Source organism: Schistocerca gregaria, chromosome 7, assembly GCF_023897955.1.
Source record: "Schistocerca gregaria isolate iqSchGreg1 chromosome 7, iqSchGreg1.2, whole genome shotgun sequence".
Lineage (NCBI taxonomy): Eukaryota > Metazoa > Arthropoda > Insecta > Orthoptera > Acrididae > Schistocerca > Schistocerca gregaria.
In genome coordinates, this window is record NC_064926.1 from 124,633,654 (window position 1) to 124,657,569 (window position 23,916).

General features: G+C 46.1%; 1 protein-coding gene across 1 annotated transcript in view; it reads left to right on the forward strand.

Annotated features, from left to right (window-relative positions):
• The window catches only part of LOC126281361 (semaphorin-2A-like), a 2,101,799-nt gene that overhangs the window by 75,481 nt on the left and 2,002,402 nt on the right, over window positions 1-23,916 (forward strand). The window lies entirely within an intron of this gene.

Sequence of the window (23,916 nt, forward strand, 5' to 3'; positions counted from 1 at the left end):
GAGGCGGGCTGCACGATGTTGGGGCGTGAGCGGAAGACGGCCTAACGGTGTGCGGGACCGTAGCCCAGCTTCATGGAGACGGTTGCGAATGGTCCTCGCCGATACCCCAGGAGCCTCAGTGTCCCTAATTTGCTGGGAAGTGGCGGTGCGGTCCCCTACGGCACTGCGTAGGATCCTACGGTCTTGGCGTGCATCCGTGCGTCGCTGCTGTCCGGTCCCAGGTCGACGGGCACGTGCACCTTCCGCCGACCACTGGCGACAACATCGATGTACTGTGGAGACCTCACGCCCCACGTGTTGAGCAATTCGGCGGTACGTCCACCCGGCCTCCCGCATGCCCACTATACGCCCTCGCTCAAAGTCCGTCAACTGCACATACGTCCACGCTGTCGCGGCATGCTACCAGTGTTAAAGACTGCGATGGAACTCCGTATGCCACGGAAAACTGGCTGACACTGACGGCGGCGGTGCACAAATGCTGTGCAGCTAGCGCCATTCGACGGCCAACACCACGGTTCCTGGCGTGTCCGCTGTGCCGTGCGTGTGATCATTGTTTGTACAGCCCTCTCGCAGTGTCCGGAGCAAGTATGGTGGGTCTGACACACCGGTGTCAATGTGTTCTTTTTTCCATTTCCAGGAGTGTATTTCGTTGTTATCAAATGAGGTTGCCTTGACTCTGTAACAGCGTCTTCAACGTCAGTATAACGGAAGCTTCCTCAGCTGAAAGGGGCATTCTGTGCCTGTTGTAGGTACATACGCCTTCTACAGCAAATGTGCCATTGCTCTCGATAACACTGTGGTCACGTGATAGGTATTATATTGGTGACACACGTGAGGTCAGCCTTTTGTTTAATATCACCTTCTGTATTAGTATCCACAAGTATTATACAAATGTATGTACGTATGTTCCACATATCGTTCTAAACAATGAGACTAATTTAACAAAACTTGGCATACATATAACTTACTGTCCGTAAGGAATAGCTGTGGGGATAAGAACCACATACCTCTGAAAGGGGTAGGGGCGGCGGTGACAAAGAAGTGTAGCCCACGACGAGCGAATACCCGAAATTTATTCATACAGCATTTGTGAATTTTAAATTAATTTAAAGCGTTTATGAAAATTTTTCTCGTTGAAAAATCCCACAAAATGATGAAACAAAAAGGTTTACATATCATTTTACCGTTCGTGTAGAAGACGTTTTAATTTATTGCTTCTTTACTATTAACTGTATTCGCAACACATTTTTCAGACAGTACTCTCACATACCACTTCATCGAACATCATCACACGATATGTAGTTCAGAAGTTATGACCTCATAAATATTGAGCTACGTGAAACGAAGCTTCAGGGCGGAATTCGTTAGCGACACAGGTGAAACAGCTGTGCAAATATATGTGAAATATATTAGATACACTATGTGCCTAAAAATATCCGGACACCCGGCTAAAAATGACTTAGAAGTTCGTAGCGCCCTCCATCGGTAATGCTGGAATTCAGTATGTTGTTGGCCCACCCTTAGCCTTAATGACAGCTTCCTTTCTCGCAGGCATACGTTCAACCAGGTGCTGGAAGATTTGGGGAATGGCAGTCTATTACTCACGGAATGCTGCACTGAGGAGAGATATTGATGCCGGTCGGTGAGGCCTGGCACGAAGTCGGCATTCCAAAAGATCCCGAAGGTGCTCTATAGCATTCAGGTCAGGACTCTGTGCAGGACAGTCTATTACAGGAATGTTATTGTCGTGTAACCACTCCGCCACAGGCCATGAATTATGAACAAGTGCTCGATCGGGTTGAAAGATGCAATCGCCATCCCCGAATTGCTCTTCCACAGTGGGAAGCAAGAAGGTGCTTAAACCATCAATGTAGGCGTGTGCTGTGATAGTGCCACGCAAAACAACAAGAGGAGCAAGCCTCTCAATGTAAAACAAGACCACACCATAACACCACCGCCTCCGAATTTTACTGTCGGCACTACACACGCTGGCAGATGACGTTCACAGGGCATTCGTCATACCCACGCACTTCCGTCCGATCGCCACATTGTGTACCGTGATTATCCACCCCACACAACGTATTTCCACTGTTCAATCGTCCAATGTTTACGGTTCTTATACCAAGCGAGGCGTCGTTTGGCATTTACCGCCGTGATGTGTGGCTTATGAACAGCCGTTCGACCATGTAATCCAAGTTTTCTCATCTCCCGCGTAACTGTCGGAGTACTTGCAGTGGATCCTGATGCAGTTTGGAATTCCTGTGTGATGATCTGTATAGATATCTGTCTATTACACATTACGCTCTTCAACTGTCGGCGTTCTTTATCAATCAACCGACGAGGTCGGCCTGTATGCTTTTGTGCTGTGCGTGACCCTTCACGTTTCCACTTCACTATCACATCGGAAACAGTGGACCTAGGGATGACTAGGAGTGTGGGAATGACGCATACAGACGTATGACACAAGTGACACCCAATTGCCTGACTACGTTCGAAGACCGTGAGTTCCGCGGAGCGCCCCATTGTGCTCTCTCACGATGTCTAATGACTACTGAGGTCGCTGATATGAAGTTTCTGGCAGAAGGTGGCAGCAGAATGCACCAATATGAAAAATTGTTTGTTTTCGTGGCTGTCCGGATACTTTTCATCACATAGTGTATGTGTGAAATATATCTGACATGCGTTTATGGAATCAAATCTGGGGGTAAAAAACTCCTAATAGATTTCAACCAAACTTCGTAAACGTATTACTTACTGTCTGGAAATGAACATTGTGGAAGTAAGAACCGGCAACCTCCTTTTGAGGTGGCAGTAAGACGTGGAGAGAAAGGGATGGAAAGACAGAGGAAAGAGGACGTGGACACAGATATGGGGGAGGGGGAGGAAGTGGACAGAGAGTAGGGACTGTAGATGGTGGACGGATATGGGGGTGCGGTGGAGATAAGGTAAGCCGCAAGGTAAAGGACTAGCAAGATATGAATAAATACCTGCCTGGGAAATTCCGGGTACTTAGCTTCTTATAGTATATAATATTCGTTTTGCTAATAAGATATAAACCAGCATTAAACGTAACTTAGTTTTAAGTTGTTCATTGGAAACCTATCAACAAAATATCCCTGAAATCTTCAGAGTAGTCAAAGAGCTGCAACTCTAGATACTCTATGAAACTTACGGAGTCGTGATGGATCACGTATTTGCTAGATAAACCGTTAGGTATGCGGCAGTTTGAGTGTCTGATATCTGCGTACGTAGTCAGCGATGCCAATCGACTTATTACATTCCTCTGAAATTGGCTAAGCTCTCGGAAGAGAGTCGTTCAGATATGTACTGTTTCGGGATAGTGAGTTAGTTACGAGTTTTTGGAATGTGATATCGCAACACAATACAACACACACACATATATATATATATATATATATATATATATATATATATATATATATATATATATATATATATATATATATATATATATATATATATATGTTCCTTTTTATCAAGGAACCGTGACAATATTAACATATATGTTTCACTCCCGAAATTTAGTTCATGGGTAGATAAACATATAATACGATGATCTCCGTACCTAAATACAACGTAATGTCAATTGCAGGATTGGTTCAAATGTCTCTGACCACTATCGGACTTAACCTCTGAGGTCATCAGTCCCCTAAAACTTAGTACTACTTAAACCTAACTAACCTAAGGACATCACACACATCCATGCCCGAGGCAGGATTCGAACCTGCGACCGTAGCGGTCGCGCGGTTCCAGACTGTAGCGCCCAGAACCACTCGGCCACTTCGGCCGGCAATTGCAGGATTTTCATAATTTTGATGTAAGGTAATAATAATAATAATAATAATAATAATCAAGGTTTCTAAATATCATACATACAGGAAAAAGATACTGACTGTAAGCTAAAATGTTTCTGCTGCATATGTAGAGGTGTCGAGCTGTTAGAAGAATGTACGCTAAAGAACTTGGAATGAAACGGTTACGAAATTCATAAAACAGTTTAAGTGTCAGTGTGTATCAGAGTTGTGTTCTATGATAGTGAGCAACCATTATTAAAAGCAAAGCGAAAAGGCTGAATCCAGGCAGCGGGGATAAATTTTTTGAGATTGAACATAGGGTCAACATGACGAGCCAGTGTCAGTAATGTGTATGTATGCCATTGGCTGAAGATCTAGAGATTAGAGGGAAAGCTTGTAAATTAATAGTGAAAATGAGTACATACGTCGTCCTATAAAAGAATACTTGAAAGATTACTTCAGTATCACCAAACGGAACAAAAATTGGTGGAGGAAGTACGACTCAAACGATGCAGACCTGAAGCCGGAATAGACCATGCGGAAGGTGGAGAAACATAACTAACAAAGGAAGTACACCAGCTGTAACGGACAGAACTGAATTAAAGACCGCTACGGTCGCAGGTTCGAATCCTGCCTCGGGCGTGGATGTGTGATGTCCTTAGGTTAGTTAGGTTTCAGTAGTTCTACGTTCTAGGGGTCTGATTACCACAGACGTTAAGTCCCATAGTGCTCAGAGCCATTTGAACCATTTGAACTGAATAAAAATAATTTCAAAATACGGATATGTCAATTCTTTTCCCCTGTTACACGTTATCGACTTGTAGCCAGTAGCTAAATGGTCAGGCTGTAACATATAACTGTCCTAATAAACTTACCAAGAATACAAAATCTAAATTGGACATCCTCGCGTCACGAAACTGAATATCATGTGGGTCGAAAACACCAAGAGTCGGCCAGGGTAGGCTGATAGGTGGGGGGACTACACGTTGTCTGGATTATCACCAACTGATCAGTGGGAAACAGTTTATATGGAATTCTGGCAGCGCAGTTGATTTCTTCCACCGTCATTACTACTAGGCCTGTGGCTCTTCCGGTCGTCGAAACTATGAAATTCCTGAGGTTCATGCTTGATAGCAAACTCTCCTGCTCGTCCCACGTGTTTTACCTGGCCGCCTGCTGCACGCGGTCACTCAGTGTCGTAAGTGTACGTACTGGGGAACGTATGGGACCACCCTCCTCCGCTTGCATCAGTTCCTTATCCACTCCGAATTAGACTAGAAGTGTTTATTTTATGCATCTGTAAGTCCGTCCCTCTTACGCCTCTCAGCACTATCCACCATCGTGGCATGCGTTTCACCACAGCCGCCTTTTACACTAGCCCGGTTGAGAGATTGTATGCAGAGGCCGCAGAACTATCGCTGTCATACCGACGTGACGTTCTGCTCAGCAGATACCATGTCGTTCATCGGCCATGCCTGACCACCCATCCAATGCCTTCTTCTTCGACGATTCCTTTGAACGCCAGTATGGGGCGCGTCTCGTTCTGTGTTACCTCCTGGAGTTCGCTTTTGGTCATTGCTCCGGCAGCTTAACTTCACGCTACCTACCACCTTCCCAGTATGTGTGAACCCTTCAGCACCAGGATTTCGTGCGGCGGCCAGTGTTCACCTTGGCCTTCATTGACACTAATCCACCCTCGCTCTATCGCCGTAATTATCTCGAACTTCGCATGGAACTTCGCGATAGTACTTTTGTGTACACTGACGCCTCTTGGACTGGCCGTGACGTCAGATATGCCTTCGTCATTGGCAGCGACGTTTTGCGGTGTCGCCTTTCGGAACACTGCTCAGTATTTGCACCGGAGCTCTCCTCCCTGTATCAGGCCACGCAGTACATCCCGTGGCACAGTCGATAGCTTTCATGAAAAGAGGCAAAATGCGACACATCGAACCACATTACGGACCTTTTGGCAATTACTGTATATTTTAGGTTGTGTAACCCATCGAAGATCTGCTGTTTACTGTGCACCACTGAGCAGTAGCTTTTTTGGCACCAGATACAGGGTGTCTCTCTCCTAAGAGACGTCAGACGCATTTTCTCTGGTTTTTCGGCAGATATTTGAAATTCTCTTTACGCAGCTTTTAGCTGCAGTCAGCCCAAATAAATATCAATCTTTCAATCAAATCTTTCATGTGACGCTCAGCGTCGACGGAGAACTTCGGTTTTCTCCTCATAACAGACAGTATTATTTTTAAAAAGGACTTTTACGTGCCAGTTCGACAGAGCGACCACAATTAGTTTACTGCGATATTGTGTTTGCCGAAGTGCATTAACAAGGAAAGTAAAACTCGAAGAATAACCAGGACTTCAATAGCAATAGCACCGCCATGCACAAGCGCTCAATACTGGCTGCTGGAGTACTGATTATCCTTCGTGTTTTACTGTTACTGTTGATGCGTATCAATGAAACGAATTACGCACTATACTAATTTGGGGCCGCTCTATAAAATGGCCACGTAAATTCCAAATTACGAGGGTCACTCCAAAAGAAATACACAATATTTTTGTAAAAATACCGTTTTCATTCTGCATGTGTGAAAGTTTTACAGTGTGTAGATACATCCTTCCTGCTTGTTTTCAAACTTAGTACAACCTGTTCCCGTGAGTGCCGCCGTCATAGCATGTCTTCAAGATGGCTGCTACACTTGACGTTCGTCAGAAGCAACGTGCTGTCATAGAATTCCTGTGCTGTGAAAACGAGACAGTGGGAAACATCCACAAGAAGTTGAAAAAGGTGTATGGAGATGCTGCTGTCGATCGCAGTACAGTTAGTCGGTGGGCAAGCAGGTTAAGTGATGAAAGCGGGCACGGCAACATTGAGGATTGTCTTCGCAGCGGCAGGCCTCGTACTGCCCACACTCCAGACTATGTGTTGAGAGTTAACGAATTGGTGACTGCTGACAGACACATTACAGTGAACGAATTGTCACGCTACGTTGGGATAAGGGAAGGAAGTGATGCAGAATACTGAAAGTGTTGGCGGTAAAAAAGGTTTGTGTTCGGTGGGTTCCCTGAACAGTGGCTCACAAAGAAACGGTATGCAGCGAATTTTTGGAACAGTACGAGAATGGTGGAGATGAATTTCTTGAAAGAATTGTGACAGGTGATGAAACATGGTTCCATCATTTTCCATCAGAGACGAAGAGGCAATCGAGTGGCATCACGCAAATTCACCCAAGGAAAAAAAAATCAAAACCACACTTTCTGCTGGAAAAGTTATGGCTGAGGTGTTTTTCGATTCCGAAGGACTCTTGCTTGTGGAGATCATGCCAAGTGGAACCACCATAAATTCTGATGCATATGTGACGACACTGAAGAGACTTCAAGCTCGACTGAGTCGTGTTCGACCACATCGGCAAAAGCAGGATGTTTCGCTGTTGCATGACAATGCACGGCCACATGTCAGTCAAAAAACCATGGAAGCGATCACAAAACTCGGGTGGACAAGCTGAAACACCCGCCTTACAGTCCTGATCTGGCTCCATGTGACTATCATCTCTTTGGGAAACTGAAAGACTCTCTTCGTGGAACAAGGTTTGAAGATGATGACTCCCTTGTGCACGCTGCCAAACAGTGACTCCAACAGGTTGGTCCAGAATTTTACCCTGCGGGTATAAAGGCGCTGGTTTCAAGATGACGCAAGGCAGTTGAGAGGGATGGAAATTATGTGGAGTAACGAAAATATTGTTCCTAAAGGATGTACCTACACACTGTAAACTTTCAAACATGTAGAATAAAATATGGATTTAAAAAAAAATAGTGTGCATTTCTTGTTGAGTGGACCCGTAAAAATCATTGTGTTTCTGATGGGAAACAAACCGAAGCTTTCCTGCGATTCTGGGCGTCGTGTGGAAGACGTGAGGAGCATTATTTGGTTAAGCTGGCTCAAGCTAAACGCTGCAAAAACGAAATTAAAAATATCTGCCGAAACAGAAGAGAAAATGCGCCTGACGACCCATGGAAGAGAGACCCAGTATAGCTAATGCACTCAGATCCCTTCGCAGTGCTCGCCCGGTAACTAGTTGAGATGAACTTTCGTACACAGATAGCAGCAATTTCTGTTGGATCTGAATCTGATCGTTATGGACGTTACACTCTTATCCAGTCACCAAGTACTTTCGACCACTGTTCTTACGACGTCTTTCATCACTGCAAGTGGCATACCATATCTTGTAGACAGGTTGGACAATCTGCATTGAGACTTCCACAAACTGAACATCCACAAACTGAATATTCACGACATATGACTGGTTCTTTTTACCATTCTGTCATGTCGACCCGTCTCAACTGCGCTGTTTCCATACAGCCAACGTAGATGTACTCACCACTTCATTGTCATGAAGCGTCAATGGTACAAGCTCACATGATCACCTGGTACCTACGTGCAGGGCTCGAAAGCGACCCATGTGTTCATTTGAGAGCATTACTGGTATTGCTCTGGTGATCTGACGAGCTTTGGAAGGATTGATCGAAATCAGAAAGTATAGATGTGGGATAAATCGTATATAAAGCGTAGATGGGATCAAGTCATAATAAAAATGAAATTTATGGTCGCTAAGGGTTTTACCATTCACCTTTATATCCCAGTAATCTCTGCAAAAACACAACACTCATACACTTGCTAAGAAAACTTTTAAATTAGTCCGGTTGAGCTCCTCACTGCCCTCTAGTCAGTGATGGCAAAAGGGTTGCCTACAGAATGTATGGAAATCGGAGCAACGCTTTGGTCACTACTGGCTGTGGTCAGCATCAGGGAGAGAAACAATCGCCGTGCGAGGAGATTTTGAAGACTCAACAGTACCGACCGACCTCCGTGTCATTCTTAGTTCTAAGGCATCATCGAATGCAGATACGGAGGGGCATGTGGTCAGCACATCGCTCTCCCGGCGGTCGACAGTTTTAGTGATAGGTGCCGCTATTTCTTAGTCAAGTAACTCCACAACTGACTTCACAGCACTCGGCAGACCCGGATGTGACCCATCCAAGCCCGACAGCGCATAACTTCGGTAATCTGACGGGAAACTGTGTTACCACTGACTCACGGCGATTGGCATTGTAAATATACAGGGTGTTGCAAAAAGGTACGGCCAAACTTTCAGGAAACATTCCTCACACACAAATAAAGAAAAGATGTTATGTGGACATGTGTCCGGAAACGCTTAATTTCCATGTTAGAGCTCATTTTAGTTTCGTCAGTATGTACTGTACTTCCTCGATTCACCACCATGATTTCATACGGGATACTCTACCTGCGCTGCTAGTACATGTGCCTTTACAAGTACGACACAACATTTGGTTGATGCACGATGGAACTCCTGCACATTTCAGTCGAAGTGTTCGTACGCTTCTCAATAACAGATTCGGTGACCGATGGACTGGTAGAGGCGGACCTATTCCACGGCCTCCACGCTCTCATGACCTCAACCCTCTTGACTTTCATTTATGGGGGCATTTGAAAGCACTTGACTACGCAACCCGGGTACCAAATGTTGAGACTCATCGTGCTCGTATTGTGGACGGCTGTGATACAATACGCCATTCTCCAGGGCAGCATCAGCGCATCAGGGATTCCACGCGAAGGAGAGTGGACGCATGTATCCTCGCTAACGGAGGCATTTTGAACATTTCCTGTAACAAAGTGTTTGAAGTCACGCTGGTACGTTCTGTTGCTGTGTGTTTCCATTCCATGATTAATGTGATTTGAAGAGAAGTAATAAAATGAGCTCTCAGATGGAAAGTAAGCGTTCCTGCAGACATGTCCACATACCACATAACATATTTTCTTTCCTTCTGTGTGTGAAAAGTTTCCTGAAAGTTTGGCCGTACCTTTTTGTAACACCATATATATATATATATATATATATATATATATATATATATATATATATATATATATATATATACTTGATGACAGAATCAGAGCTTGATTGAATTATCTTACAGTAACAAGTCACTAAATACGTGACATTCCTTGGGCATGGAGCAGCAGATTAATTTATTTGAGATTGGTAGGAGGCAACATTATCATTTCCGCGCATTTTTATGGCCTCGATCTAGTCATACCGGACAGACACTAAGGGACCAAAAGATTTATTGACATTAAAAGAAATCAACGTTACACAATTGAAAAGGATTGTTTCAGGAATGATATGAAAACGATAATGCTCCTCCTCCCTCAATGCTGCGTTCGGTCCATCAACGTGATCGTAATTTCTGGAGATAAACAGATACAAAATGACTAACATTCAAGTAATGAGGAGATGGAGATACTTAAGGATAATTTGCCTAAATAAGAACATTTCATATATAACAAACTTTTTTATGCTACGTACTTTTTTAAATTACTGTTACAATAGCTGGTTGAAATTGCTCTGAGCACTGAGGTCATCAGTCCCCTATAACGTAGAACTACACTCCTGGAAATGGAAAAAAGAACACATTGACACCGGTGTGTCAGACCCACCATACTTGCTCCGGACACTACGAGAGGGCTGTACAAGCAATGATCACACGCACGGCACAGTGGACACACCAGGAACCGCGGTGTTGGCCGTCGAATGGCGCTAGCTGCGCAGCATTTGTGCACCGCCGCCGTCAGTGTCAGCCTGTTTGCCGTGGCATACGGAGCTCCATCGCAGTCTTTAACACTGGTAGCATGCCGCGACAGCGTGGACGTGAACCGTATGTGCAGTTGACGGACTTTGAGCGAGGGTGTATAGTGGGCATGCGGGAGGCCGGGTGGACGTACCGCCGAATTACTCAACACGTGGGGCGTGAGGTCTCCACAGTACATCGATGTTGTCGCCAGTGGTCGGCGGAAGGTGCACGTGCCCGTCGACCTGGGACCGCACCGCAGCGACGCACGGATGCACGCCAAGACCGTAGGATCCTACGCAGTGCCGTAGGGGACCGCACCGCCACTTCCCAGCAAATTAGGGACACTGTTGCTCCTGGGGTATCGGCGAGGACCATTCGCAACCGTCTCCATGAAGCTGGGCTACGGTCCCGCACACCGTTAGGCCGTCTTCCGCTCACGCCCCAACATCGTGCAGCCCGCCTCCAGTGGTGTCGCGACAGGCGTGAATGGAGGGACGAATGGAGACGTGTCGTCTTCAGCGATGAGAGTCGCTTCTGCCTTGGTGCCAATGATGGTCGTATGCGTGTTTGGCGCCGTGCAGGTGAGCGCCACAATCAGGACTGCATACGACCGAGGCACACAGGGCCAACACCCGGCATCATGGTGTGGGGAGCGATCTCCTACACTGGCCGTACACCTCTGGTGATCGTCGAGGGGACACTGAATAGTGCACGGTACATCCAAACCGTCATCGAACCCATCGTTCTACCATTCCTAGACCGGCAAGGGAACTTGCTGTTCCAACAGGACAATGCACGTCCGCATGTATCCCGTGCCACCCAACGTGCTCTAGAAGGTGTAAGTCAACTACCCTGGCCAGCAAGATCTCCGGATCTGTCCCCCATTGAGCATGTTTGGGACTGGATAAAGCGTCGTCTCACGCGGTCTGCACGTCCAGCACGAACGCTGGTCCAACTGAGGCGCCAGGTGGAAATGGCATGGCAAGCCGTTCCACAGGACTACATCCAGCATCTCTACGATCTTCTCCATGGGAGAATAGCAGCCTGCATTGCTGCGAAAGGTGGATATACACTGTACTACTGCCGACATTGTTCATGCTCTGTTGCCTGTGTCTATGTGCCTGTGGTTCTGTCAGTGTGATCATGTGATGTATCTGACCCCAGGAATGTGTCAATAAAGTTTCCCCTTCCTGGGACAATGAATTCACGGTGTTCTTATTTCAATTTCCAGGAGTGTACTTAAACCTAAATAACCTAAGGACGTCACACACATCCATACCCGAGGCAGGTTTCGAACCTGCAACCGTAGCAGTCGCGCTGTTACGGACTGAAGCGCCTAAAAGTGCTCGTCCACCTCGGTCGGCTACAATAGCTGCTGCGTATTAACAAAAGCTTTGCACATCACAGGCAATACTTGAAATCAATGTCCTCTTCATGGTGCCTGCTCGTAATTAATTACATAACACTATATGTTTTCTGACTGGGAAGACAATTAGCATATTTACAGACTATTTTGCAAAAATTTTAAATACACATTACGGAACGCAGCAAGTCCGCGTCCGCCTTTCATGGAATAGAAACAGTGAAAGATGAAGCGCTCAAGGTATCATTTGTCTTAAGGAAACAGAATCATTTTTATATAATTAATCGATAGTGTACGTAGATATTTACTGCCTCCTCGCAGGAGCGGCAAAGATAAAGCATAATAGATTCTGTCGCTGCTATGAGACGGTTCATTTCTTTTACATTACAATTGTTTGATAACTTCAGGCCATCAGGCGTTTACTATTGAGCGCATACTAATGTTTGTGAGGCGAAAATTACCAGTATTACAGAATCTGGGTGAGAAACGAGTATTTACTTTTGATAAGATTCTCTCGGTCTTCCAGCGGTATCAAGTGTTTTAAAATCTACGAGGCTTCGATAGACTACTTCGTGTGGCAGATATTTTCGGATTCTGTTGCACCTTTCGCACAATCACACGTTCATCTCTCTCTGAAAATGTTCGTGGCCGTCCTGTACTGCAACAGAATTCCAATCGGTCTTCTTTCTCGAACCGTTTAATAATGTCGTGAACTGTACTTTTCTTCATGTTCACTATTGCGGCAATTTCCCTGCAGGTTTTCCCCTTCGCGTAATGATAAACGACAAGTTGCCTTTGCTCGAACATAGACCACTTCCCTCTGCTTCCCATCGTCGACCTGCACAGGCTCACGATACGTGTTTACTAATCATCGCTATAGTCTCGCGGAAACGTCGGACACACTGCATTCGCTTCACCCTCTGTTCGTCTCGGAATGAACTGTTCCCTCACGTTGTCCGCCTTTGTGCGAGTACTTTTGTTGCACCTTCCCATGCCGTTTTTTTAGGAAATATTACGTAACAGATATGTCCAACAACAATTCTTCGTATTTGACGAGTGTTTCACGTTGCGACATTGTACCCAGAGTCCCAAATACATTAGAAAGTGCAATTTCTGTATTTGTTCATTCGGTAAACTGCAAAATTATGCTCCGTTACGTGCTGTCCGAATACTTTTCCGACTGAGTGTAGAGTTTAAGGGATAGTGACAGACTTTACGCGACCAGCCTGTCAGTTAATGCCATAGGCCTCCTGCTGCGGCTTTAGGACCCGTATCTACTTTTACGGAAGTCGTAAAAAACCATATCTCTCGACATCTGACTAATCAGGCCATATAGAGGTACCACAGTAGATAGAAACTGTTCTGGGTTACCACTCCCCTCAAGTGCTCCATAGGGAGCAGTATGCTCATTTAAGGGCGTTACTAACAAATCGTTGCCGCGCGGGGTTAGCTGAGCGGTCTAAACCGCTGCAGTCATGGACTGTGCGACTGGTCCCGGCGGAGGTTCGAATTCTCCTTCGAGCATGGGTGTGTGTGTGTGTGTTTGTCCTTAGGATAATTTAGGCTAAGTAGTGTGTAAGCTTAGGGACTGATGACCTTAGCAGTTACGTCCCATCAGATTCCACACACATCTGAACGTTTTTTGAACAAATCGTTCCGTATGACTACACGTACTATTCAGAATGAAATGATTAATGCGAAGAGAAACACGACTCGGGCAAACTTCCTCAGCGAATATGGGGTATCGGGCGAGAGAGAGCATCACTGTTTACCAGCCCACTGGTAACTGCTGCCGCTGTCGGAGTTCGTGGGAAGACGGGCAGCAGCCACTTTTCACACGCCGTTAGTTGGCGATCGCCGGCCGATAGAGCGGCTTGCAGGCTCTGGAACAACCTCCCAATTTGCTCCGGCGATGAGGTAACGTTATTAGCCGAGCGGCCCGCGCCGCAGCTGCGCCTGGGCGCCCGCGAACCAGTTACCGGCCGCTGTTTGCCGCGCCTGTGTACAAACACGCCGGCGATCGCCTGTCTCGCATCTGCTCGCCTTCCTCCTGGCGCGGATTTGCAGCGGATTACTTGCATCGCCTCCGTATCGCTGCCCGGTCAGCGCTCCTGTCCGCCTAGTACAGCAATGTTCCACAGACAATCCGAGGTGCGGTTATACACTCAGCTACCTGTTCACGAGGACAATTTTAAACGAACAGTCTTGTGCTCACCTAGCTACCGTCCACTAGTTTAGAAAGGGATATTTCAAACTTCCGTGCTCCCTATCACGCAATGCCTCGTCGATCCGTTCCATATTTCGATCTCGGCACCTCTGAGGATCGATCCAGAAGCACAACACACATTAAGATCAGGCAGCACTGAAACGTCACCTCCAGTGTTTGAACTGAACATTAACCTATATGAATGAGATAATAGTGAAACATCCCCATAGAAAAATTATACATGCATGTGCTTAAACTGACACACAATATTTTTTAGCGCAACGCAATCTGACTTTTAATAATGGCCCTGACTAACATTAACCTATACCTTTCACAAATCACTTACCTCACCAAAATCTTGGTTACTCGAACTACTGCAATACAGCGAGCACCGCTACTGCCAGCTAAATAAAAGATTCAAACTACTGAAGGCACTAACTACTGATAGGCACAGTTATCAAATGAAAGATTTTAATAGAGAACAAACAATGTATTTACCTTAATAGTCATAATATATATAGCAGTTCATGACATCCAGTCTTACGTATTTCAAAACTCCGCCATCTCTCTCCCCACGTCCACCACTGTTGGCGGCTCACCTCCAACTGCGCAACGCTATGCGCTGTTAACAGCCAACAGCCCAACACTACAATGGCGAGTATTACAACAATGCCAACCCGCCACAGACTGCACACAGCACAGCCAGTGATTTTTCATACAGAGCGCTATGTGGCGTTACCAATAAGAAAACCTAAACAGCCTACTTACAGTAGGTCTGAGCAGAGGAACACTTGCAGACGCGTTATCACTGGCGTTTATTCTGTCAGTCTGGTAGGGCTTGCATCAATCAGGTATACCTCCGGTATAAGTCACTCTTAATTAGCTTAATTCTACGATAAAGTAATGGAAACATAATTTCTGCAGTAAGTATAAGCACCACATTTTGTCAACCACGTGCTATACCGTAGCTAACACCTGTGAAGCCAACGTATACGACCTCATTATTATGATTACTACGCACCAGCTGTACAAAATACAGAAATGTTAAGACGGCACTAGTGGTTCCGCCTCATTACTGTGTCAGATTGTACCCTGTGACAGTGAGTTTACATGACGTATTATTCATTCTTGAAATATAGTAATGGTCCAATGGCCGCGCGGTATTAGCAGGGCGGTCTAGGACGCTGCAGCCATGGACTATGCGACTGGTTCGAGTCCTCCCTCGGGCATGGGTGTGTGTGTATTTGTCCTTAGGATAAATTAGGTTAAGTAGCGTATAAGCTTAGGGATTGATGACCTTAGCAGTTAAGGCAAGAGAGACGCTCAGTAGCTCGGTAAGGGCTCTTGTTGAAGTTTCGAGAACATACCTTCACCGAGGAGTCAAGAAGTATATTGCTCCCTTCTACGTATATCTCGCGAAGAGACCATGAGGATAAAATCAGAGAGGTTAGAGCCCACACAGAGGCATACCGACAATCTTTCTTTCCACGAACGATACGCGACTGGAATAGAAGGGAGAACCGATAGAGGCACTCAAAGTACCCTCCGCCACACCGTCACGTTGCTTGCAGACTATGGATGTAGCTGTAGATGTAAATGTTTCGGTTTTTGATTCCTGGTCTGGCTAGAGGGTGGACGGAAGCTGTGATGGACTCCGACATTCAGCTTGCAAAATTTGAAGAGGATGAGATATGTTTTTGTTAAGATTACTAATCCGTTCTTTCCAGCAAAATAGTAGTCAGGGTTATGTGGCGACCTCATTTTGTAGTTATTTTACTAATAAATTCAATGTTTAAAAGTTTAGACGAGAGCATGGAGTTCAACAGAATCCAGAATCCTCGGGCATCGATGTGTGTGATGTCCTTAGGTTACTTAGATCTAGGTAGGTCTAAGATCTAGGGAACTGATGATCTCAGATGTTGAGTCCCATTTGAACCATTTTTGAACCACTGGGATCACACTGCTACTGCCCACTTCTCATGCAAGCCTAGCAATGGTTGTCCATCTTTTCAGTGCATCAGAACTCCCGGCAACGATCGTACTGCCAGGTGGCCATTGCTGTGGCCAGGAGACACACACGATGCGAGCCCCTGTTCGAACTGGATGGTACCAGGACGGATATTTGGCACATGAAACGTGTTAAATTCTCTGGCCACTCTTCTGCGACCGCTTCTCTTCCTAGAAATAGTTCTGCCTCAGTTTCTCTTTTTGCCTTCCCAGCCTTAAGCTCCTTGATCACCCTCTGGAAGGACAGCCATGCCTACCAGCTTGGGGCGAAACACATTCCACCGTTCCAGGTCTGTACCAGGACTGATGAGAAGACTTTTTCCGCCACCAAACCTTTTTGTTTTTGGATCATAGTGAGGCCACGTATGGTGGATCAAATGCCTCTGAGCATTATGGGACTTAACATCTGAGGTCATCAATCCCCTAGAACTTAGAACTATTTAAACCTAACTAACCTAAGGACATCACACACATCCATGCCCGAGGCAGGATTCGAACCTGCGACGGTAGCGGTCGCACGGTTCCAGACTGAAGCACCTAGAACCGCGCGGACTCACCGGCTGGCCAAATATGGTGGGATACAATCGTTAAGCAAGATGAAATTAGGCCCTTTCCTTATAAAGAAAACTTGTGCCTGTCAGTCGGCGCCGGCTGGAATGGCCGTGCGGTTCTAGGCGCTACAGTCTGGAACCGAGCGACCGCCACAGTCGCAGGTTGGAATCCTGCTTCGGGCATGGACGTGTGTGATGTCCTTAGGTTAGTTAGGTTTAAGTAGTTCTACGTTCGAGGGGACATGACCACAGATGTAAAGTCTCATAGTGCTCAGAGCCATTTGAACCATTTTTTTAACCATTTGTCAGTCGGCCTCGCTCTGTGCCTGCGACCATTAAGGAGACATCTCAGTGACTATTGCTGTTCACAAGCCCACTCAACATACGCATGGTGTAATTTTCCATAGGAACCTTCTCCTCCAGTCCGATGATGAACTTAGGGCCCCATTCCACTTACCAGCTGCGTTTGCAAGGTGATGAAACATATGACTCATGCCCAGTTGGTGTGATGGCTCGAATCTTGCAATTTACTCACGAGTGCAGAGTTTGGATTTCGTGCGCGGCGTTCTGCACTCGACCATCTCATTGCTTTGTCCTCCAATGTCATGAATGGTTTTTTGCTGAAATCCCAGACTTTGGCCTTGTTTTTCGATTTAGAGGCCTACGACACCTGCTGGATAACTGGTATTCCCCGTACTCTTTACACATGGGGCTTCCGTGGGCGCCTGCTTTGTTTTCTTCGGGCATTTTTACAAGACCGAGTTTTCAAGGTGCGTGTAGGTTCTACCATGCCGGATACCTTTTTTCAGATAAATGGTGTGCCTCAGGGCTCCGTCCTGAGCGTCGTCCTTTTTGCTATCGCCATTAACCCTATAATGGTCTGTCTCCCGCTGGGCATCTCTAGCTACCTTTTGCCATCTTTTGCCATCTATTGGCATCTATTGCAGTTCTCCACGGATCTGTCTTACTGAGCGTCGTCTTCAGAGCTGTCTTGATCGTCTTCACTCCTGGAGTATCGCCAATGGCTTTCACTTTTCCACTGACAAAACCGTCTGTATGAATTTCTGGCGGTGCAAATGCTTTCTCCCACCATCTCTACATATTCGTTGACACTACGAAATTCCTGGGTCTCACGCTCGATAGGAAACTCTCTTGGTCATCCCATGTGTCTTACTTTGCAGCCCGCTCTACACAGTGCCTCAATGCCCTATGTGTCCTCAATGGTACTGCTTGGGGTGCTGATCGAACCAACCTCCTCCATTTTTACCGGTCCCTTGTCTATGGGAACTTTGTTCATGCATCTGCACTCCCATCTCTTTTATGCTGTCTCAACACTATCCATCATCATGGCATCCGTTTGGCGACGGGCGCCTTTTACACCAGTCCGGTTAGGAGCCTGTATGCTGAAGCTGCTGAAGTGCCGCTGTCCTACCGCCATGACTTTCTCCTCAGCAGGTATGAATGCCGTTCGTCTGCCATGAAAGGCCACCTTTCTATGCTTCCTTCTTTGATGATTCCTTATATTGTCAGTATGGAGCTCGTTCCTCTTCTGTTATCTCCTGGAGTTCACTTTCACCACTTGCTACGGCGGCTTAACTTCACACTACCTGCAACTTTCCCCATGGCTGTGAACCCTTCACCACCTTGGCTTCGTGGAGCGGCCCATGTTAACCTTTGGCTTCATTCGCTTCCTAAGGACTACTCCAACATCGGTCTATCGCCTTCAGTTTCACGACCTTCGTACGGAACTTAGCGATAGTATCGTAGTGTACACTGATAACTCTCGGACTGACTGTGGTTCTAAGTGTGCCTTCGTCATTGGCACCCGTGTCTTTCGATATCGGCTTCCGGCACACTCCTCAGTATTTACAGCCGAACATTTCGCCTTGTATCAGGCCACGGAGTACATCTGGTGACACAGTCCTCTTAATTGTGTCCTCTGCTCAAACTCTCAGCGCCCTCTAAAGTCTCCCTTAGTGCAGTGGGTCCAGGAAAACTGCCACTTTTTCACTCTTGGCGGAGCGAATATCATGTTCCTGTGGGTCCCTGGTCATGTCGGTTGCCAGGAAACGAGGCTGCTGGCGCTTCTTCCAAGGCTGAGGTCCTCGTACCTCAGCCAACGAGTACCCCTATTTCCTCCCATGATCTCTGCGTTGCCGTCTGTCAGCAGGTGATGTCCCTTTGGCATAGCCAATGGTCCTCCTCTCGGCCCTTCCGCCGGGAGGAGATTATTTTAACTCGGGTGCGTATTGGACATTGCCTTTCCATCGTCATGTGTTCAGTGACGCTGCCCCACGACTTTGTACGCATTGCGCCCAAATTTTAACTGTCCACCACTAACTTCTGGACTGCCCTTTCTTTTACCAATTTACGTTCCATTTTGGGTTTGCCATCCGATTTACCAACCGTTTTAATGAATTACGCGCGGGCTGTTGCCCGCATTTTACTTTTTATCCGCCGAAGCAATATGGCGAAGGCCATTTAATTTTTAGTTTTGGATCTCAATTTTTGTACGGTGTTTTTTTTTTTCAGCACTTTCCCTACGTGACTTGCTTAGCTGTCTCCTATTCTGTCCATCGGGACAGACATATAGTCGTTTTCCTAGACTGTTTGTCTGTGTTGTATAGTTTTGACTTGGGTGCGTACGATCTCAGTTATTTTTTGCATCCTAAAAAAAAAAAAGAAAAAACCTTGCGGCGGTCTTCTATGATCTGCATAAGGCATACGACACAGCTTAGCGCCATCAAATTTTAGTTTCCACTACTGAGGCTTTCATAACCTCCTTCCAATTATCATCCGAGAGTATTCATCCCATTGGCTCTTCCGGTTTCGAGTTGGCTCTTCCCTCACCACTCGTTGGACAGTATCCCACAGGGTTTTGTGTTAAGTGTCACACTCTTCCTCATGGCCAACAACAGCTTGTAATCTCTGTTGGGTCTCTGGTTACCCCAGCGATTTATATCGACGATTTTTGCATCACCACTCACTGAAATGCGCACCGTGTATTTGCTCCTCCCCCCTCCCCCCCTAACGCATTAAGATTGACGTATTCCAGTCTGCTAAAGTCTCTGTCGCCCCTGTAGTCCTCCGGCATCTTGTAGGTTCCATCCATGCAGATTTACAGGGTACTACCATCTTCTATACTGGTGGTTCTAAGGCGGTAGATAAGGTGGGATACGCTTTCACATCTCTTTCTGGTTTAGAACACCATTTATTACTGGGATCATGCAGTGTGTTCACAGCAGAGCTCCAAGCCATTTACAGAGCCCTTCATTTTGTTTCTCAGGCTTCCCTGCACAGTGTTATAATTTGTACCGACTCAGTGAGCACCCTGCAGGTTATCGATCGATGCTACTCTCGTCACCCATTGGTGTCTGCTATCCATGACCATCTCTTTGCCCTTCGCCGTATCCCATATATTGGGGGACTGTTCACCTTTTGACCCTTTGTATTAAGTGAGGGTTTCCAGATTCCTTAATTTTAATATTAGCAGATGATTCACAGATAGTTGACCCGGTCTTCCGTTCCCTCCGTGACAGTGGTTTTTGTTTTCAGATATAACGTCTTGCTTTATCCGTGGAGCAGTGGCAGTGTGGTTATGCATGGGGCCTCTCTTCATGTTATCTCGGTCTGAAACCCCATGACCATTCCCTTATGGAAATATCGCTCTCTTACCCCTCCGTATTTTCAGTTTTTACATTTGGTCTACCATTTTATGGCTTCTACTGTGTGTATTTATAGCTTCCTCGTTTTATAGTTTGGATCCTGTGACTGGATCCGTCCGCTAGTAACTTTCGAATCACGGGACTAATGACCTTGCCGTTTTGTCCCATAACGTCCCTCAATTAATCAGTAGATCGTGTGTAAATGTAAAGCAAATGTCCGCTAACTTCCTTGGTTGCTTGAGTCCTCCCTTCCGTTATCCGGTGTGCATAGAGTAACAGTTTGTATTTCACTTAACAGTCAAATAATTATTTTGAGTCGACATTTTTTTGTGAAATCTCAAACGTTACATCAAGGAAGGTAGCAAAAGCAAATGTCCTCATTGGAAAGCAAGCGCATACAGTCTGGTAATGATCTCCCTACGAATTCGACGCAAAGAAATACAGTACAGTCGAACGTAACTAAATGCAAAGAAGCAAATCAGAAAAGAATGATAATCATTCAGTGTCATATTGGGGAACTATGTAATACAAGCTGGTGATACGATTTAGCAACAAAGAAGTTAAATTAATTTGTTCTGAAGCAACCGTACAACTGCCACATGATTTAGTGCTGAGAATATAACGCAACTGTTGTCGATTGTGTGACGTATTTACAACAGTATTTTTAGGGGCTGCATGCTATAAGGCAAGGAAACAAATCGGTACATCGCAACATCACATATACAGACAACCGTTTGAATATCTATACTACCCTGTGATATAACACACATTTAAGTTTCTATGTCATTAGGCACAGACAAAAGTAAAAAGATGGCAGCAAACATGCAATGTCAAAAGTAAAGGGCTCCCTTCACCATCTCATGTTGGCACATCGCACTCTCACAAGGTTCAATTACAAACTACAATCACCTGCCTTCACCTACCGAAGATAGTGATATCCTATAACGCATTATCACAGTCCCCTATCTTTGAACAACATGTCAGGTATTAGTAAATCATAAACTCAACACTGCTTTTATGATATAGAACGACCAAAAGGCCAACTTAAAACCATACGCCGCTAAGCAGAACAAGTTGGCGGCTGCTTTTTAGTGAGGACGTCGCTAATGTGGGCCCATATATGCCTCTGGGACACTTGTAACTTCTCATTTAAGACGATAACGCATTCCTCTCTTAAAGCAAAAAATCTGAACTTCCTTGAAATGTGACAACACCCATCCTTTACCTAGAAAGTGAATACACTCATGCTGTATGTCGTGCTTCCCAAAGAATTTCTGTGACCGATGAGTCATCCAGAACTGGATGTGGAAAGCGGGACCTTCAGCATTGTGAAATGAAGTATGTGAGGCAAACGGGAAACAAAGTTTAAACTAAGATATAAAGAGCATAATAATAAAGAGAACGGTGGCTAACCGTCTCAAAAAAAATGTCTCTGAGCACTATGCGACTTAACATCTGTGGTCATCAGTCACCTAGAACTTATAACTAATTAAACCTAACTAACCTAAGGACATCACACATATCCATGGCCGAGGCAGGATTCGAACCTGCGACCGTAGCATTCGCGCGGTTCCGGACTGAGCGCCTAGAACCGGGAGACCACCGCGGCCGGCAACTAACCGTCTCAAGAGAGCAGCATCCAGTAGTTAGCATCACAGACACTACTACTTCTTCATCGTCGCTATCCCCGTTTCTCTAGTGGGTCGACGTTATTACATGGTTTTTAAAAGAGTAAACCGCCACTTGATTGTCTGTTATTATATTTATGCTTTGCACTATTCAGACTTCGGCTTTTATGCCATTATCTATGTCTGCTTTGGACTTCCTTAACAAACTTGACATAACAATAGTCAAACAACCGCCACCAGGGTAGCCGAGAGCGCTAACGCGCTGCTTCCTGGATCCGGGTAGGCGCGCCGGCCTCTGATCGAATCCGCCCAGCGTGCCGGCCAGCCTGCCAGCCTGGATGTGGTTTGTAGGCGTTTTGCCACGTCCTACAAGATGATTACCGGCTGGTCCCCACCTCCCGCCTCAGTTAAAGGCCCTTCGGACATTGGAAACACCTTCACACTATTTCACGATTTACACTTGTTGCAGACAGCTGGGCACACTACTTCCGTCCCGGGGGGTATGGGGTGGTGGCAAGAAGGGCATCCGGCCACCCTTTAAAATTAACCATGCCGATTCCGTACTTAACCCTGCCGATCCCGCGCACAATGAGGAACAAAGGCAGTAGCAAAAGAAGGAAAGAAAAGAACAGTCTAACAACCTTTAGCATTGTACTTGATAGTGGCATAAGAGCCAGAATCAGGATAGTAAAAAAGACAAATATGATAATACAAAGTGAAATGCTGTGGTCCGGTAGAGTGTGCATTCAGCGATCGCACCTGAAGATGGCGGCCAGATGGAGGGCCGAAATATCGCGTAGTGAAGGCGATCATATCCGCCAGCATACCCGTAAAGAGCGTAAACATAGAGTAAAATGCTGTTTACTGTTTTAAAAAGTACTGCATTACTGTGGCTCAGCGCCATCGGAAACTTATTATATGGGTTTATGCCATTGTCAGTGACGGCGGGTGGCCAGATTCCCTTCCTGAAGACCCCGCTCTCTCAGGGACAGAATCTGTGTACCCCATCTGTCTGTGTAACCGACCGTGTGAACAATTTTTTAAATGTTTGTGTAGTGTGTATCTGAGATGGCAGGTGAGTCCCAGTCCGGTATTTACCTAGTTGTGTGTGAAAAACAGCCTAAAAACCACATCCAGACGGGCCAGCCCACCAGCCCTCGTCGTTAATGGTGAACAGAGGCGTGTTACCTCCGCGAATCTGGGAAGGGGGGTTTACAGCGTAGATATGCAGGTGGATAATATTGGGCAGAACAAAATTATAAAAGTTCTCTGATCGGTAATCTTACACTGCCACGAGTGTAGATACTAGTCGGATACATGACTTTACTGATGTAAAATTACTATGCATTGGCGTCAAGCTTCTGTCGAAAAAATGAACGCGACGAAATTTTACTGTAGGCAATTTAGAATTGCCAGCAGATAAGTAGTCGCTTCATGAAGTCAGAATGCACGAATTTTGCATCAGTTTTTATTTCGCGAAATGATCTCCGGAACCTGCCGAAATAATCGAAAGATGGAGCAGCGTAAAGCAATACGAATTCGTACAAAAGTGTATCTTCCCGGACACGGTTGCCACACTCGTTCGCCAGTAGTTCTCCCGCTCCCTGCCCCAGGTCTTTTCTCGTCGAGCTGCCCCCGCTCCCCTCCCCCCTCCTGACGCTGTCAACCTCCACCCACTCCGCTGCCCCTCCCCCGCCCCCTCTCCGACCAGCCAACCTTACGTCTGAACCTCGGCAGCGCAGGGTTCCTTTATTACAGATGCATATCGCGGCCGCCGCCAGCACCGTGCAATATGGCGCCTGTAACTTTGGAGAATGGCGTGTGGAGTTGCGGATGAGGGGCTGCTGCTACTGAGTTACATTACTCGTAACTCGCTGTCCAGGGGCACTGAAGCACCGTATTCCGCTCACTAGACTCGTGAATAATGCCACGTCTCCAGGTGAAAAATATTTACTTCTACATAACACCAATTAAAATGGTTCAAATGGCTCTGAGCAGTGTGGGACTGAATATATGAGGTCATC